Consider the following 15,761-nt stretch of genomic DNA (forward strand, 5'->3'; position numbering starts at 1 on the left):
GCTGCATGGTCAGAATAAACAATTACTTTAGAACCAACAAGGTAAGAACGAAATTTTTCTAAAGCAAAAACCACAGCAAGCAACTCCTTCTCTGTTGTGGAGTAGTTGATTTGAGCATCATTCAAGGTCCGGCTAGCATAATGAATCACATGGGGCAGCTTGTTCTTCTTTTGACCTAAAACTGCACCAATAGCAAAGTCAGAGGCATCACACATTATTTCAAATGGTCAAGACCAATCCGGAGCTATGATAATAGGGGCTGAAGTTAGCTCCCTCTTCAAGGTAGAAAAAGCTTCCATGCAAGCTTCATTAAACTCAAAAACAGCATCCTTAGCAAGGAGATTACACAATGGCCTTGTAATGCTTGAGAAATTTTTGATGAACCTTCTATAGAATCCAGCATGACCTAGAAAGCTTCTAATTCCTTTAACAGAGGTAGGGGGTGGAAGATTTGAGATGAGATCGATCTTGGCTTTATCCACTTCGATTCCCTTGCTTGAAATCACATGGCCTAGCACAATGCCTTGTCTCACCATGAAGTGACACTTCTCCCAATTCAAAATCAGATTTGTTTCCTGGCATCTTTTAAGCACTAGAGACAAGTGGTGAAGACAATTATCAAAAGAGGAACGAAAAACTGAAAAATCATCCATAAATACCTCAATGAATCGTTCCACCATATCTGAAAAGATTGACATCATGCATCTTTGGAAAGTTGCTGGGGCATTGCACAAACCGAATGGCATCCTTCTATAAGCAAACGTACCAAATGGGCATGTGAATGTGGTTTTCTCTTGGTCTTCCGGAGCAATGGGAATTTGATTATAACCTGAAAAACCATCAAGAAAACAATAGTAAGCATGGCCAGAGAAACGTTCAAGCATTTGATCAATAAAAGGTAAGGGGAAATGATCTTTTCTAGTGGATGTGTTCAACTTCCTGTAATCAATGCAAACTCTCCAACCAGTGACAGTTCGTGTAGGAACTAGCTCATTCTTCTCATTCTTCACAACGGTGATTCCGGACTTCTTTGGAACAACTTGCACAGGGCTCACCCACTTAGAATCTGAAATTGGGTAGATGATTCCTACATCGAGTAGCTTTAAAACTTCAGCTCTAACCACCTCTTTCATGTTGGGATTTAGCCTCCTTTGGGCATCACGAGATGGTTTGCTGTCTTCTTCCATTAAAATCCGGTGCATGCACATGCTTGGACTAATTCCTTTGATGTCTGCTATGGTCCACCCAATGGCTGTTTTATGCTCTTTTAGAACTTTAATTAAGCTCTCTTCTTCATGTGAGGAGAGACCTGCAGCAATTATAACAGGGAGAGTTTCGTTAGCACCCAAATATGTATATTTAAGATTATTAGGAAGAGGTTTAAGTTCTAGCTTTGGTGGGATGACAATGGATGGCTCCAATTTCGTGGATGATGGTCCAAGAGGCTCGATTGGTGGCCTAAAGGATGGTGGGTATGGCGGAAACACTTCTAAGGCAGCCACCACTTCTTGGAACTCCGGTTCACAAAGATCTTCCTCTTCTTGTGTTAAGACAGCTTCTAGAGCATCATTAGACTTTCTCTGCAAAATTTTGGAAGAAACCTCATGATCCACAACATCAATTGAAAAGCAAGAATCAAGAGAGATAGAAGGTTGAGATAGAGCATTAAGCATTTTAAATTCAACAGTTTCACCCAAAACAGTCATGGAGAGGGTGCTATCTTTCACTTTGATGATTGTGTCTGCAGTGGCCATGAATGGTCTGCCTAGGAGAATGGGATCAACACGATCTCCATTTGGATTGTCTTCCATGTCCATCACTACAAAATCAGCAGGGAGAATTAGTGTATTAACTTGAACTAGAATATCTTCTACAATACCTTTTGGATATTTTATAGAATGATCAGCTAGTTCAAGTCGCATTGAAGTCTTCTTCATCCCTTCTAAGCCAAGCTCTTGATAAACTGAATATGGCAAAACATTGATGCTTGCTCCCAAGTCCAACATGGCTCTTCCAACCTTCTTGCCTCCAATGTTAATGGGAATGTCAAAGCTGCCAGGATCATCTAGTTTTGGTGGAAGCTTCCTTTGCAATACAGCACTTACATTCTGGTCGAGCTTTACTCCTTCATTTGGAGCGAAATTGAGCTTGTGAGTTTTCAAGTCCTTGATGAATTTTCCATATGCAGGAATCTGTTCAATAAGATCAAGCAAAGGCAAATTGATATTAACTTTACTCAAAATATCATAAATCTCTTTAAAAGCCTTATCTTGCTTTGCTTTCTTAAGACGGCCTGGAAATGGAATCTGTGGAACATATGGAGCGGGTGGCACGTATCTATCTTCTTGAAGATGTGGTGGCACAAATTTGTCATCCCTTTTATGCAATTGGAATTGATCGGATTTCTGAGAATCTGATTTGGCCTTAGGAGCAGATTGAGAAGTTTTGAGTTGTTCTCCTTCCGTAGCCATGGTCTCCTCGTCTTTATCTTCTACAATCACAACATCATTTGAAAGATTAGAATCATCTTTATTATCAATGATCTTACCTGATCTGAGCACATGAATGGCCTTGGCTTCTGGGTTCTTTGGATTGATCTCAGTTTGGCTTGGCCAATTCCCAGGCACTCTTTGAGTTATTTCAGCAGCTATTTGGCCTAATTGGACTTCCAATTTGGAGATGGTAGCTTGTGTAGTTTGCTGAAAATTGGATTGGTTGATTGCCATCTGCTTCACTATATCTTCCAATGATGATGATGATTGTTATGGCCTTTGGAATGAAGGGGGATTTGCTTGATTCTGGGTATTTCTCCATGAAAAGTTTGGATGATTCCTCCAACCTGGATTATAACTTTGAGAGTATGGATCATTTCTTGGACCTTGGTTGTAGGAATTTACCAACTTAGCTTGCTCTTGCACAAATTCTGGATATCCAGCCCCAAGTGGACAAGTTGTGGTAGCATGGTCATGAGATTCACAAATGCTACACACTTCCTTCGGAGGGCTTCTTGAGTTTAATGCAAGAAGAGCATCTAGCTTTTGTTCCAGTTTTGAAATCTGCACACTAGAAGCATCATTAGAACCACTAATAACACGTTTACCTCTTGTATCCGTATGTTGGGTCTCCATTGCTATCTCCTCAAAGAGTTCGTACGTTTCTTCTGGAGTTTTGGTTTTAAAAGAACCACCTGCAAAATTGGTGACTATATTATGACTAGAAGGGGTTAGTCCTTTATAAAACATACGCATTTGAAGCTTCAATGGAATCCCATGATGAGGACATTGGTTGAGCAACCCATTGAATTTCTGCCATGCTTCACAAAACGATTCATCATCTTGCTGTGCAAATAACAAGATCTTGTCCCTAAGCATGTCGGTCTTTTGCGTGGAGAAGTATTTTTCCAGGAACTTCTTTTGAATGACAGACCATGTAGTGAGTGAACCAGGCTTCAAAGAATTCAACCAATACTTCGCCTTATCCTTTAAAGTGTATGGAAACACTCTCATTCGAAGTTGATCTTCTGTCACACCTGTCAAGGGAAAAGAACTCACAACATTAAAAATATCCTTTATATGAGTCAATGGATCTTCATTAGGTAAACCATAAAAGGAAGGCAGCATATTAAGATGAGAAGATTTAAGCTCATAATTTCGAGCTACAGTGGGCAGCAAAATGCTTGAAGGAGATGCTGGAATTGTTGGGATATCAAGTTCTCCCATGAACTCAATGGCAGCCATCATTTCTTCTTCTTCTTGGTCTGAACTTGCTTCCGAATTTGAAAGTGAAGAACCGGGAAGTTCAGTGTGGAGAGCAAGACTTGTAAATGTAGCAAGAGCTTGCTCTTTTGCAGTTGACAACTCCCTTTCTAGACGATTCTGAATTTCAGAGGTCACTCGTCTGGGTTGCAATGATGGTCCTGCGTTCAAAGATCTAGAACGTTGGAACGAAGACCTCACTTGTTCAAGTAATGGATTTTTAGACATAAACTACCTGAAACAGAAAATTAGATTAATTAGAAACACTAAAAAGAATAGGGTAACCTTGGGCACATAACCAGGGAAGAACTTTCGTTCAGTCCCCGGCAACGGCGCCAAAATTTGTTGTTAATAATATGTTAACTCGCAATTGTACGGGGCAATTAGTAGTATAGCAAGACAAGTACGAGGTCGTACCCACGAAGACTGAGAAGTTCAAATTAGTTATGTACTTTAGATTACCAAATTCAAGAAGTTAGGAAGTTAAATCTAAAAAAGAATTTAAAGCAAGAGTGAGTTTGAAAACAAATGCAGCAAGATTAAAATGAACTTTGAAGTGAGAATGCTTGTGATTATAGAAAGAAATGAACAAACTGAAATTGCAACGGAAAGCAAGTAAACAAAAGTAACAAAGGGTGGTTTTGAAAGTTAAAACACAGGTTTGGAGACTAGGGCATTCGATTCACTATAACAATTCAATTCTGGGTTATAAAGATTCAAGTAACAAGTCTAATTCAGATTCAAAGATTGATTCTAGCTAAAGTATGATTAGGCCATGGTGTTTGGTCCTAACCTTGTGTTCCTAATTCCCTAATTTGATCATTTGTTGTCTAACCTAAAATTAAGCATTAGGAACCCATTAAGCATAGAAGAACATTTTAAACAACCAAGTATGTATCTAATCCCTGTTGTCGAATGTCCATACATACTCTTCCTATTCATAGTTCAATTCGAATTAAAGCATGGTGTATACTCTTAATTCAAACCAAGATAGTTAACAAACAAGTTCTAATGGTGATCAATCATTCAAACAAGCATGTTAACTTATAAGCATAATGAATAAGAACATGAATCATGAATCAAACTTGAAACTCCAAACTTATAAACCCAGAATATTCATGTTAGGTTACATCGAAGCCCTAGTTATGGATTTAGCTACTCATAATGGAAAAGAGACTTGAACAGAAATGAGAAAACATAATGAATGCAATAAGAGTAGAAAAACCCTTTTTCTGAAGTTCTTGTGGTGTCCAAGGCTTCTCCAAGTGCTTCTCCACTTCTAATGCTTCTCCAAGAGCTTCCCCACTTCTAGAAAGATGTATGAAGGATATGGAGGTGATTTGGGATGAGTTTGAGTGAGTGGTGATGGCTAAGGAAGATGAAATTCGTAGGGAAATGGAAGAGAAGTTTGCTGGAGTTGTTTTGGTGATTGTTGGAGTGTTTGGGATTGTGAGAGTGTTTGAGGATGGTTGGAGTGAATTGTGGGGGTTGTGAATCTCAGGATTTGTTGTCTCTTGAATGTGGAATGGATGTGGTATTTATAGGGAGATGGGAGTGATAAATCTGAATTCAATATGGCTAATGCATACAACACTTGCATTATAAAAGATGAATTGGTTGATGCACTTCACTAATGCATACAACACTTGCATTATAAAATCTGAATTGGTTGATGCACTTCAGCAATAAATCCCACCAGCAGCCCTAGCTCATCTTCATGTCACCATGACCAAGCTTCCAACCAACTACAATAGCTCATGCCTAGCTCACCATGACCAAGCTTCCAACCAGCTCATCCTGAGGTCAGCATGACCAGCAACTTCAAGGGCTTACAACTTGGGCTAGGCTGAATCAAATGAAGACTTTAAGATGTCCATTGTGAAGTTCAGAATGTGTATGATCCAACCACACAAGTATTGGCCCAATCCAAGCTCGGAGGAGGAAGTTAAGGCCGAAACAAATTGCTAACTCAGTTTGCTCGCTGACAAAATCCATCCTGAGCATGGTTCTGTGTTTGCTAGGTGACGGACTCCAGATTTATCCAATGGGGCTGAATTTTGGATATGTTATAGTACACACCCATTGGAACAACTTTCATGAAGAATGTTGCCTCATCCGAGCTATGTAGGTTGCTGAAACAAAGCTTGCAATATGACCTACGGAACTGGACTGGCAGGGGGCTGTAGCCAAAATGAGTTTGTCTTTAAGCTCTTCTTCTCTTCATCCAAATTAGGCCTTAACATGCATGAATTGCATGAATTATGCTCTCTTGCTCTTTTGGCCTACAAAACACACAAAGGGAGGCAAATAACTCAAAATTATAAGAAACTAAGCAAAAGAAGTAAGTAAATTGGGCATGTATATGTATGAAATTATGAGCTTAACAGTGACGCTGATTGTTGTTTTTAGGCGGTGCTCCGGCGCCTTGAAAATCAAGGGTCGTATGATATATTGATAAATGAATTTTCCTACAAACTGCCACTACTCCTAAGAAAGCAAGTAAAAATATTGAAAATGCATTACAAGAAGATAAATGACAATAAGTAAATGACAGAAAAATATAATCTGCTCCATGGGAGGCTTGTGTTTGGTGTTGAACCCTTTAAATGTAGTTGGAGCTTGTTATTTATAGGGAAGGTCTTGAGGAGACAATGAAGCTGAAAATCTGCATGGTGCGATTGATCAGAGCTAGTGGGCAGTCGAGTCGGCATTTGGGAACGTGAAGCATGGTGGTGTGACACCCATAAATCCTGGCCGCCGCCCTGGTGGTGGGCTCTGCATCTCGGGCCTTGGAGGAGCATTTAATGCTCTAGTCTGATGGTTGGTGGCTTAGCCTTACAAAATCATGGGATTTTCGCACCTAATCCCTGATTTTACTCGCCATATCTGACTTCAATCACGTCCCCTCTTTCTTGGCTCATTAAATGCTCCTACATGGATCATGGGCTCTCTACTATGATCAGAGGCATTACTTCATTAAATGAAGCGTGGGACCATGACGCCACGCGGCGACGTCGCTTAGCTTTTCCTATTTTGGCCGTGTATCGAAGGAGCTTGTCCTCGGCTAGTATTACCCAGGCCGTGATGACCTTGTCGTGCCAATGTACTTTTGTTTCCAAAAAGAGAACGAACAATGACTCGTAACTTTCGGCCGAGGGTAGGTGCTAGGGCCGAGAGGAAGTTCCTTCGGTTAGTCTCCTTCGGTCAGCTTCCCTGGGTGAGATTTATTTAGGCACAAACACCAGCTTGCTGCCTATTTGCCTTGCTGCGCTGCTGCGTAAGCGCTATGCGTCTTTTTTAAAAAAAAAAACGAGCCTGGCCAAACGACGTCATTTGGTCCAAGGCTCAATCAATTTTTTTATAATTGACCTGGCCTCAAAACGGCATCGTTTTGGGCCAGGTTTTTAAAAAAAAAAACTAAAAAACAAAAAAAATCCCATCCCTTAATTACGAGTCTGGTTTCCTGTTACTCTTTTTCATGTGCCTCCCTGTTACCTTTCTAATCTATTAACACATGTCCTTAATACTTAACTTTTAACATAACAGTGTTAACTCTTTTAATAAAAATAAAACAAAATCAAAGCTAATTATTAAAAAGAGAAAGAAAAAAACAACAGCCACTACCATAACCACACCCACCCACGGCCAACCGGCCAACCAGGACAGTCAACCCACCCATCCAACCAGGTGAGCCAGCCTACCTCGCCGGCGACAACACATCTCCCAGCCGCTACCAGAAGTAGCCCCTCTTCTCTTCTCTGTCCTCCCCCTTTATCAAACAACACCAAACTCATAAATTTGATCTCTTTTTCTCCATGACTAAAACCCATAATCCTTTCTCCATGTCATTTCTCTTATCTGTCTTTAACCCAACACCACCAGAAAAAAGGAGGGAAAAATAACATGGCAGCATCAAATGTGAGATCTAGTAGATCTAGATATGGATCTCAAGATCTCTCTCATAATTTCATAGGCTTAGCTGCAACAGAGGTTTAAAGGTGAAGGGATGTTGAGGCCACAACACACTACGGTTGATTGCACAAAACATCCTACAATTTTGAAGCCCTTTAATGTCATTCTTGTTTGAGGTTTTAACAGATGAGATTGACTATGTTGTTAGGGTTTTGAGTTTGGGGAAGAAAATGGTAAAGTAGGAAAAGAAAGAGAGAGAAAAGAGATATTGAGATAATGGCTGACCATTGGATGGGTGGAGTCGACTGAGGTTGCGTGGGTTGATGGGGTTGTAGTGGCTGTTGTTTTTGTTTTTTATTTAATAATTAGCTTTGTTGAGTTAACATAGTTATGTTAGAAGTGAAGTGTATAGACATGTGTCAATAGATTAGAAAGGTAACAGGGAGGCACAGGAAAAAGGGTAACAGGAAAACTGGACTCCTTAATTACCCGATTTCAGCACAGCACCTCCAAACCCTTTTTCATTCCCAATTCCATCTCACTCTTTCAAACTCTAAGAGCTCCGAACCTCACAACCCCCACCCTACAACCTCCACCACACCTCTTTGCCGGAGCTGACCACCACCACCACCTTATGCCACCATCCGCCGCCATATTTTTCAACTACAAGTGAACAAAATTGATATTTAAAAATTTATAATGATAATATATATTGTTGATATTGAATTTTTTTTTTTATGGAATTAAATTTATGAATATGATAATGTGGATTGATTGAGCTTATAATTGATTGATAATGTGGATTGATTGAGCATATTGAATATTGATAGATATGTAGTATTTTTTTATTTATAAAAGTTGAGAAAGTCCCGAGAGAGAGGATTGGGGTGGATGTTGCAGAGAGTGAAATTGTGAAGAAGAAGATAGGGAGGTTCTGTTTTTTCTTTTCTTTTCTTTTCTTTTTCAAAGTGGGGGGTTTGGGCTTGTTCCCTTTGAAATTTTTTTTAAAAGATAATTGTAGTCTCTATACATTATAATTTTATTCTTTATAAAAAAAAATGATAATCTCTTTTATATCAAATATTAACAAAAGTGCCTAAACTTATTGAAAAATAAATGATGCAATGTTTTCAAAAGAAAAATTGTCCTGTACAATTGAAACTTGGATGAAAGTACTATTTTTATACTTTTCTAGTGTTATTTTCTTTTTTAAAAAATTTGAAGCTTTTACACTGCCGCCACCTCATCGTGTCCACTTGCTTCAAGAAACCCTCAAACCCGCATAGAGAAAGTGCTTCCATACTAAAGATTTGGCCCAAGGAAACATCACTCGAGCACTGCAAAGACCAAGAATTGATCAATCAGAAAAACCCACAAGGGAAAGCTTGGAAATTTCATATGGGTCAGCGATATTAAAGACCACACACCAAAATCCACATGCAAACTAGCACTTGTTGGGTTATTGTTTGTCGCTCGTGGTGAATATCTTGAATGGATGCAATATTAGCCAAGCTTGAGAGAGAATTTTGGCTTTGAATAATTGAGTTTTTTTAATCAATATAACAACTTTTTCTTTAGATTTGGCCACAACTCTGAGAATCAAATGGAAATTAGATAAGAAAAGTACTACAGCAGGGAACCACAATGAGATGCACAAAATAGTGAATGATTGTGGTACTGGAGATGGACGACATGATTTGGGTTGACATGGAGGTGGCGGTGGTGAACAAAAGAGATGACGAGAAGGAACTTGTGTGTTTTTCAATATTATTGGGTTGAAATATTGTTAACAGTGTCAAATTTATGTGTAGTCATATAACATGTGTCAAAAGATATACGGAGGAAACATGAGGCACAAGGAATTTGGTAACAGGAAAATTGGACTCCAATTTTGTACTGAACAAAAGCCCACACTTTGGATTTTGGAATTTCCCCAATCTACCAACAGAAAAATTAATTTAGGGATTCCCAACTCTCGAACTAGTAGGAGAGGCTTAGATTAAATGAGGAGATGAGATGAGAAGAAGAAGAAGAAAAATTTAGAATAGATAATATAATAATATAATCTTGAGGAGCGGAAGGAATGCACTGACTAATATTAATATAATTTTTTCTCGATAATATTAACATTAACCTAGCACTGGCAGTGATCTTTTTTTTTTTTTTTTTTTTCCCGAAAATAATACATTAGTTTATAATAATATAATATAACACTTACAAAAAAATTTTGAGCCCCCTCAAATAATGGGCCTAAGGCAGTCGCACTAATTGCCCCTAGTCAGGGCCGCCCTGGCTACCTAATAGGAACCTCACTAGAGGAAGATTAGTATATTACTACTGGCTTGCTTGTGGAATTCAAGCTTTTAACCTCTTATACTATACGTTATGTGCTTGGTTTTATACTTACAAAACCCTAGAAGAGGTCAACAAATTATGCAGGGAAGAAGATGTGGAACTAGTTAAAATGAAGTCGCATCTGTTCAAATGGTGGATGATTCTAATAAGGATGGACTATAACTTACAAGAAATGGGTAAGATTGAAATGTTGTATGAGAGTGCATATTGTTATCATGTAAGCAATTTGTATATACTTTTATATGTTTACATGAAGAAAACCAATTATGCTAAAGTTGTCTTTTCGTTTGTTCCCCATTTATTTATAGCAACTAAAGGATGATAAAACTATTAGTCACATAATTTGAAGACTTATATTTGACTAAAAAGCTTTAGCAAAGTCCTTTGGTTCTCAACCCCCCTCCCTTCTAACCATCTAAAACATGCAAATTTATCCCAAGCACTAAATTTATCATATTTTCTATTAATTTTTTCCACTTTAATGGATGAAACTAATCTTAATTTGACCAAAAATTTGACAGATTTGACGGTATGGGAAAAATTGACATGTTTTAAGGGATTAGAAGGGCTTTTTATCAAATTGAAAGTTAAGGGGGCGAATCAGAAGAAGGTGCTAGGTTCAAGGGCACTTCTAAATTCGCCCAAAATTTAACAAAAACTTAGTGACTAGCCAGTATTGTTGTTTTCTTTATCAAGACTTAAGGCACAAATTCACAATCTTTTACATAACATGGGTTGCGTCTATCTTTGTCACGCCCCTAACCCGGGGTAGGTGGAAACCCCGCGCCTGATGAGTGAGAAAATAAAAAGTAAAAATAAAATAAATAGAAACCGAAACAGGGTTTAAAATAAACTTCTCCTATAAAAATAGATCCAAAATCTTACAACTTTACAATAAAAAAATAAAGCTCTATCACTCTCATCTATTTCAGCCTCAACTGGTTTAGTCCTTGTCTCGCCCACTAATTCATCTGAAAAATTAAACAGGGTGAGGGGTGAGCAACCACTGCTCAGTGAGTAGATTATGTAATATGCCAGTCAAGCAATGCCTTTTTACACACTCTAGAAAATATCATGAAAAGATATACCAGTCTAGATCATATCACATCATCCCTTCATATCTCGGTTATCCTTCATAGCATGCAACCAACCACGTGACTCGTATTGGCCTCACTGCCCTATGTCCCCGTGTGATACATCTATCCTTCGGATACCCCAACATTGAAGTTCCCATGTTCCATGAATAATACATACTTCATAAATATTCCAATCAATATATATATATATATATATATAGTGTGAAAGATTGCACCAAATTAGACATTATTGACTTGAAATAGAGAGATATTTGTAAATAGAACAAATCCACGATAATTCATGGTTTTCATATTTTATCACAAAATAAGAACTTTTAGAACACATTACATAAACCACTCACCTCGATAATGAGAGCCCTTAAAATAAATTGGCAAGACAACCCATCTACCTATCTTCATATATTATCACTCAAACAAGCTCCAAGAATTTCATCACCACTCTCTCTCCTTCTTTCTCTCTTACTTTTTCTCTTTGTTTCTTTCTCTCTTCGCATTTATTTCTATGAAAGTTCTTAATGTAGAAGGTTTCCTATTTAAAGAACAAGAGAGGCGGCAAACCAATGTTCACTTATTGGCGGGCAACAAACTTGTTATCCAAGTTTTGGATAACTACATCAAACCAATGACGGTAAGATATACAAAATATCTTCCATATTCTAATATTTATGATAGCCACTTGTAAGTCAATTACTATATTAGCATATGCTAAAGCCACCTTTTACTTCTAATATTATAAATTAAACATTTAATTAATATATATATAAGTTATAAACTAAATATGTAACAAAATATTTAATTTCCTGAAATATAATATATATATATATATATATATATATTTAAAAATATGGGGTTTCACAATCTTCCCCTAAGATGAAAAAATAATATCAAATAAAAGGTGAAATCTCAAGATATGGGGTTTTAAAAAATAATATCAAAAATATGGGGTTTTAAAAAAATATATCACAAATGGTCCGTGAGTTTCAGAAAATTATCACATTCAGTCATTTATGTTTTTTGTGTGACATGATTGGTCCTTGATGTTACTAAGTGTACATCAAATTAGTCCCTGCTATGAGATTCTGTAAAAAGTCATGTACCCTTACAGAAAAAAGATAATATATTTTGAAACTTGAAATCCATTATAAAAATAAAATAAAAAAATTTGAGAAAATCATTATAAAAAAAAAAGAAGAGAGAGTAATAACCAGCGGGAGAGGGAGAGGGAAAGGGAGAGAGAGGAAGAGGGGGGGAGCGAGAGACGTAGAGAGTGGGTCATGGAGGGGGGCGTGGATAAGGCTCAGAGGTGTGGGGGTGCGGCTGGGGGTTGGGTTGTGGTCAGGGCTTGAGGGTGAGTTGTGGGCAAGTTTTGGGGGTGGGCTGTGGGTGGTTAAGAAATAGAAGAGAGGGAGAGGGAGAACACATAGGAGAGAGAGTAGAGAGGGAAGATGGGAGAGAGAAATATATTTATTTAAAACCATATGGCTCTATATCATTGTATGTGCGGGCTTCACATATGCGTCACGTCATTAATTTAATGGAATCTTTTACGGAATGACCAATTTGATGTACACCATGTCACAAAAAAAATAATGGACTAAAGGTGATAATTTCGCGAATCTCAAGAACCATTTGTGATTAAAAAAAAAACCCAATATGTAAATATTGTATTATGATATTTTAGCACAACAAACAATCATGGTGTTTGACAAGTTCAGTTATGTTCAGTGTACCTGTTCCGAAACAATAACCTATATCTTATCATAGCTGGTGTCAACCACATAAATGGTCAAAGAATGACCACCATAAAATCATCATGATATATCATGCACTACTTTTTCTGGATTGCTAAGGCCTAATTGAAAAATTTATAACTAGGAACATCTAGAACTTAAGGAACCGTTTGGTATTCTACTCAAAAACTATGATTTTTTTTGAAAACTTTTTAAAAATATGAGTTTTCAAATTTTAATTTTAAGATCTAAAAACTTGTTTCGTATTGAACTCCAAACTATTTTTAAGATCTAAAAAAAATTGAAATTAAAAATAAATAATTTTAAAAAAAACTAGATACCCAAAATGAAATTAACAAAAAGAAAACAAAAAATTGGAGCCAGTCCGATTTGAAATTTGTGAGATGGAGAGAGAGAGAGAGAGAGAGGCACATTGGGTGTTGGAGAAAAGAAAATTGAAAAAAAAATATATTTTGTGTTCTTAAAAATTGGGTTGTTTTTGTGTTTGGGTTTTTAAAAATGGACCTACTAAAAATGTTTTTTTTTAATTTTGGACTTAAATTTTGTTTTTGAGTTTAAAAAGTTGGATTCAAGTCTAATATCAAACGCCTCCTAAGATGCAAACAGGCATAGGTCTTGCTATCCCAACTCTTTAGCACACTATGGCTCAATTCAGTTTATGGGAAAGGAGGCTTGGGGATGGGAAATCAATTGTTTTCCCATGTTTGGTAAGTCCATGCATGGGAAATCGTTGCCTGGCACATGAGAAAGTAAAGAGGAAAGTGAATCCCTCCTCCCAACTTGGGTTTTGTTTTCACTCCTCATGGGAAAGTTCAGGAAAATGAGCCAACATTAAATACACATTTTTTATGACTATTATGTCCGCATTAATAATTTAGAATTACAATATATCATTAAATGCATTCTTTTTTTATTTGATTTAATATGGGTATAATTGGAAAATTATACAAACTTTGTTTTCCATTCCTACTCAAAACAAACATGGGAAAGGAAATAAAGTGATATCTCTCGGTTACTTTCCCAACATTACCAAACATGGGAAATGAATCTTCTATTTCCCATCCCTTGGGAAATAACATGAGAATTGATTTTCCCTCAAATCTGTTCCGTGAACCAAACGGGGCCTATGGGCTTGTTTGTTGCACCTTCTAGGCTTGGATTAGACTAGACAAATTTTTATCCCATGTTTGTTTTCACTTGGTTCTAGTTTTAAGTGGGACTGTTAATATTGGCCCCACCAAAAACACCTCCTTAGGTGTTCTTAGTGAGACCCGCATGGAAAAGGGGGACAAAGCAGTCCTAACCCAAGCGCCTGCAACCACCCAAGCACTATCCACAACCATCGACTACCCAAGCAACATCCACAACCACAGACCATCCCAGCGCTTGCAATTGATCCAATCCTCGACCATCACAGCCAACAACCCCAATCTAGCATTGCAGCCAATTCCAATCAGTTTTGACGAGCATCAATGAGAGACAATAACTTCGCAGCTTAAACTATGGGTTGTGGATGACAACGACTGTGCAACGATGGCGACTGTGAGATGACGACGATCGCGCAAGTAGAGGGAGAAGTAGAAGATGAAGTAGATTGAGAATAAGCAAAGAGAAAAAAATTAGAAAAAAAAAACAAACAAACAAAGAGGCGTTAGCAAAGAGAAAAATAGATTGAGAAGAAGAGGCGAAGGAGATGGGATGGAGAAGAAGAATAGGAGAAGGAGAGAGGATGGAGAAGAAGAAGCAAGCGGGAGGAAGAAGAAAATGATGAGATGTGGAGAGAGAAGAAAAGTTTATATAAAAAAAAAAAATCCACTTTGATATATTTTTAAAAATTCAAAAAAATTCAAAAAATTCAAAAAATCTAGTACTAGTCTAACATACACCAAACACAGTACAAATATTATCCAACTTAAGCCAAGCCAAGGCAATCCAAAACAGTACCATTATTTAGTCCAGTCTATGACAGTCTTCCGTACCAAACTACCCCTATGTCTACTCTAATAGGGTTTCATTGACTATTTTCTCACAATGTACACATACTCAGAAATTATATTAATTGCGATATAATTATATCGTTTAGTACATGTTTGAAATATGTAAAGCCTCCATATGAGAGCTCTATAAATTTGGCTATGTTAAGTCCCACTTAATCTTAAAATACCTAGTATCAACCTTATGGACAATTGCACTTGATACTAGCATGCACTGTTGAGTTCATAGTGTTTAACTTGTCAAACAAGCACCAAAATCTTATCAGAGCTCTTGTTTGAAATACATTCATATATGCAATGAGCATGAGTCAGTCACTACGAATTGACTCAAATCCAATCCGATTGACTTCAAACAACTTAATGCTTGTTGACTTCAGTTTGTTTTCATGTTAGCCAGAAAGGTCTATCACTATTGTTGCATGTGGTTGCTTTCATCGTGATGGATTTCAATTGTATTAAGTTTTAATTTAATTCAAACATTTATATTCTTTAATTCATTCAAGGCATAGAGAAAAAATCTTAAACGAGCTAGTGTCTCACTGAATCTTAATTGCATGAGCTACACAATCTTATTCAGTTTATTTTAGTCTTTTACAATGCTAATAGCGGCACGCTCGCATACAAGATAATCTTCTAGCTTGTAACCGAGGCTAGACTGATTCTGGATAAACAAGAATAAGAACACAATGAAATTTTATATCCATACATTATGTCCTCCGAGTTGAAAGCGTGTTGATGGGGGAAGTTTTGACATCATTTTCAGTCCAACTCTGTTCACAGTTTGGTCTTCATTTAACGATTTCACCGTTGGTCAAAAGTCAAAACAGTTTCAAAATGCAAATCAAAATGTTTGTATGATTTTGATGAAAGCTTCTTTTTTAATTGGATAGGATGTAA

The 15,761-nt window shown here is 37.3% G+C and overlaps 1 non-coding gene across 1 annotated transcript; it reads left to right on the plus strand.

Moving 5' to 3' along the window:
- Positions 1 to 3,264: 3,264 nt before the first annotated feature.
- Positions 3,265 to 3,371, plus strand: LOC148293141 (small nucleolar RNA R71). Its single transcript, XR_015825915.1, has one exon. It is a non-coding gene; the product is annotated as a small nucleolar RNA R71 (small nucleolar RNA).
- The last annotated feature ends 12,390 nt before the right edge of the window (positions 3,372 to 15,761 follow it).

This window comes from Prunus avium, chromosome 7 (genome assembly GCF_965620075.1).
Source record: "Prunus avium chromosome 7, drPruAviu1.hap1.1, whole genome shotgun sequence".
Taxonomy (NCBI): Eukaryota; Viridiplantae; Streptophyta; class Magnoliopsida; order Rosales; family Rosaceae; genus Prunus; species Prunus avium.